Genomic DNA, 4,480 nt, shown 5'->3' on the forward strand with positions numbered 1-4,480 from the left:
TATCAAGGTGATACAACCCATCTAAAGAATGTCCAACCTATGCATAACATGATGCACACACCTAACAAGTCCAAACGACCGAAAAATAAACATTGTTTTGCGGCAAAAATAAATCAATCCAACCTAGGGTGGGGCAGATCCTATACGGGGTTTACACCGCCATCCATGGAGGGAGAAAACCTCCCTAGCCGTATGCTCCATCCATGTAGACACTGTCATAAAAAAGTCTCTGGTGTCCGACTTCTGCAGGATAGACCAAGTACGGAGCCATCGCGCACATGCATAAAGAACCTACATAGGAGAAGAAAACACATTTATTATTGAAAACGACATCATTCCTGGTAAGCCACAATGCCCAACATAAGATAGCCGCCCCCACAAGAAAATGTGCAGAAAATAGTTTATCAATGTCCTGTAACCAATTGCCGAATACGTGGGGCGTATAGATTTGAAGCTACTTGAACTATGGCCCATACTGCATGAGCAAACTTACACTCAAAAAATAAGTGTTTAATAGACTTGTCATGTTGGCAAAAGACACGTGTCTTACTACATTGCCAGTTACATCATGTCAGGTTATCTCTAGTTAAGCTGACCCCTCTACTTAATTAAAAACCAGAGGAATGTCTTCACTCTTAGAGGTATTTTTAGCTTTCACAATTTTTTGTTATCTACGGGAACATCAATATGGGCCATCACATCATACAAGGACTTGACTGAGAAACTACCCTTTTGATGCAGTTTCCATCGAAACTTGTCTCACTCGCTTATCAGTTGAATATCCTCCAGACGAGAGAGTAATTCATTCCATGTTGCCAGGTGAGGGCCAAAGAGGTCCCTACGAAAAGAAATATCGGGGTTTTATTGTTCTAAAACTTGTTTGATCGTGACAAATTTATGTCTGACAATCCTGTACCAGCTAGAATACTGCACCATAAGCGGGGTGGCACTAGCTAGGTATCTTTCTGGAATCAAACATGAGAACCATCCCTAACTGAGAAAGTACCAACTTGAAAAAAGAATTCTTGGCCTTCATGACACCATACCAAAATGTGAATCACCGGGTTTGCAATGAACTTGAGAAATGGCTTTGGACCACACATATTTGTTACGAATGATTTCCTGCCACACTCCATTCTCAGTGAGTAATTTGTAAACCCATTTACTCTGAACAAGTCTTGACTATCCTAGCGAGTGCTTAAGCCAAAGATCTCCAGGAATGCAATTTATGCTAGGTATGGACATGCATTTTTTGCTAAGATATCATCCCATGAATGCCATTGTCATGTGTATGAGTGACTCATTTGCAGCTAGAGCATCATTCTTCATAAATTACTCTTGTCATCATGCATCTACTACAAAAAACCATAGGTCATTAGGAACAACATTTCACAGGCTTATGCTATAGTTCACAAGTTCATATTCTTTTCCTCGATGATCATCAATTGAGATAGACAGAATACCCTAAGAACTGAAAAAAATACATCGGATGTGCAGAATAAAAGGTTAAACCACGGATTTTCGGCTGTGAACAGATAAATTCACAAAATTCATTTTTTTCAAGAACTACTTCCTCTATTCCAAATTAATTGAAGTTCTAGGTTTGTCCTAAGTCAATTTCTTTTTAAGTTAGACTAACTGTATTGATAAATGTGTTAAGATCTAGAACATCAAATAGACATGGGACAGAAATATATTTTATAAAGACATTTTAAGTTAGACTAATTTGGTGTTTAGAAGTTAATGTACTTTTCTATAGACTTGAAATATTTTAGATGCTGTGAAATATTTTTTGAGTTGGCTAACATTTGAAATATTTTATGAGCTAGTTACTGAAGAAATAAAATGTCTCACTCGTTCCTAGCAAAAACTCAAAGCCTCACTTGCTTCTGACGAAATTATTTGGTTATTCTTTTTTTAGGGTTATTTGGTTATTCCTATGATATGGCAGGGATAGGCAAACCAAACGAAATTCCCTTTTAACATTGATTTGCCTCTACAAATCCATAACTCCCTTTCATATTTAGTTTCAGAAGTAATGTTACTTTGCTTCTGGGACATGTTAATCTTTTCTCCTTTCTCTAAGGTTTTGTTGATGACTTGGCGAACATTTGAAGTTTAATTATTCTACACTATGAGTTAGTTTAAGAAATATTTTCCCTCACTTTCTGTCGCAAAAAAGACAAACAAATTTGGTTGTCACGATCGAGTCATGGGTAGGCCAAACCAAAGCCAGAGTTAAATAAATTATGTATAGATGGCAGCAAGAGAAACTCATTTTATTGGTTGCTGCTACGTACAATCACAGCCGTTGAACATCGATTATATACGATCCCATTCTTTTCTCTTCTCCTAGAATGGAGCAGTTCTTGGAAGTCAACTGGCCTTGTGGCTCCATTTCCTGTTGCAGTTTTGCACACAGATCGCGGCGTCAGCTGCATCTGTAAAAATGCAATGCAAGAACAGAAATGGTCAGAACAGAAGAGAAGAAACGATCCTTGTCAAAAGAAAAAGAAACACACAGATTCAAATTCGTCAATTCAAAAGATGAAAAAGGAATGTGGTCAATATGGTCCTGCCGTCTTACCTTCTGGCCCCGTCGTCCAGCCACAGACGCTCAGGCTCAGCTTGCAGGCCATCCTGCATGTGGCGCCGCCGTCGTCACCGAGAGCGGCCTGGCCGGTGCCAAGGCTGGAGCTGCAGTAGTTGACGCAGGATGGGATGCAGAGCCAGCGCGGCGCGTCCTGCCTGCACTCGGAAGTGTTTGCACTTATATTTTTGTTGAGGTTTCAAAAAATGTTTATGTTTCAAAAGGTGTTCACTTTTTCAAAGTTGTTGGTTTCTGCTTAAATAATTTCGGCCAGTCGTCTGGTGTAGTGGCTAGTGAAATCAGGTCAACCATGCCAGGTCCTAAGTTTGACTCCACGGCATGTTTTTTGTTTTGGAATTATTACGTCACGCGTTAAGAAAAACAAAGAAGGAATTTTTACGTCTCGTGTGAAAAAAAACTTGCTACATGTCTGGTGGGCCGACCCAGTCGATTCCGCAACCAACAATCTAAAAACAATTTTTAAAAACATTACTTATGAAATTCCAAAAACATATTTTAAAAATGTAACACAATTTTGAAAATCTGAAAAAAAATCATAGTATCTGAAAAACTGTTGGTATTCTGAACATTTTTGACAAATGTGATTTTCTTGAAATCACAAACAGTTTTTTTACCTGTGGATAGAATTTTAAAATTCCACCCATGTTCTGAAAAACACAAAATGAATTGAATTTGCGCCAACAATAGAAACCAGGAACATTTTTTAACTTCTGAACAATTTTAGAAATGTGTGAACATTTTTTAAACTTCACGAATTCTTGTTGTGTTATAGTGGGCCGGCCCGGATTCTTGTCCGTGAGAGTAGCTGGTTATCCCGGCCGGGATTATACTATTCTCAGTTTTGCCAAACAGGTCTAGGGTCCAAAATAGACCGGGATTGCAAGTTCAGAGTGCCAATTTCTGGGATTCAAAGTTTAGGGTTTGATTTAACTTTCGTCTACAACTTCAAGGTTTATTTTGGACTTTTTCCGTCTCTATAGCAGTGGCAGAACTCGGACATGGCTGCCACCTACTGCTGCTCCACGAGGAGCAGGAGCACGCACAGTGCGGCCATTGCGGCCACCCTCAACTTCTTGGCCTTCATCTCCTTCCTCGAGCAAGCTGTGGCCTCTTCTTCTCCTGGATCAAGGGAGGCAGAGGAGATAACTGTGTGGTGAGAGTGTGAGGCTGTGTGGGTTCTTATATGGGCAGTTGGGCACCAGAGCTCCGAGGACAAAACCGACATTTGACCTTTGTAATGTATTTCCCGGTAAATGAAATAGGCATGATTTATCTTAGCATCGCCGCCAGGTTATCTGGCGTGTTTTCGTCGAATGGATGATGGGCAGGTGGAGTGTCCTGTAGCATAACCTTGTTCCTGAAAACATGAGTAGACAAGCACTGATGGAGCTGCCTGTATTGATGTAGAAAGAAAACAGAATGCAGTTCAGACACACTGCTGTTTATATACCACTAAAGGTTCAAATTCTAATACTAGTATGTCTTTAGCTGTACAGCACTACAGCTAAGCTGGGATAAATCAGGTTTCCTTGACATGGCAGCAGATAAACAGTTTATGCCAGAGCAGCACAGAGCTGTAGAAAGGAAATTTGCGAAGGCAAGCTCTCTGATGGCATCAGCGCTCTCTGACGGCATCAGCGTCTACACGGCAGGGACAACTCTGGTTTTAGCAGAGCAGCACAACTGCCCACAACTTTCCTATGGTGTTGTCCGAGCTTCTCAAGTCTGCACGGGGCAGAAAGAGTTGAAGTGTAAAACTGAAAACTTATACCCACTTACTGCTCGAGTTTGCGCTCCAGTTTGATTTAATTTAGGGATAAATTACAAGGTGATTCGTGTATTCATATGTGTGCTCAGCTCGGTAGAGAC

At 40.4% G+C, this 4,480-nt stretch overlaps 1 pseudogene; it reads right to left on the reverse strand.

Moving 5' to 3' along the window:
- Positions 1 to 2,376: 2,376 nt before the first annotated feature.
- LOC125523117 lies at positions 2,377 to 3,695 on the reverse strand (annotated as a pseudogene).
- Positions 3,696 to 4,480: the final 785 nt, after the last annotated feature.

This window comes from Triticum urartu, chromosome 7 (assembly GCF_003073215.2).
Source record: "Triticum urartu cultivar G1812 chromosome 7, Tu2.1, whole genome shotgun sequence".
NCBI classification, from domain to species: Eukaryota; Viridiplantae; Streptophyta; class Magnoliopsida; order Poales; family Poaceae; genus Triticum; species Triticum urartu.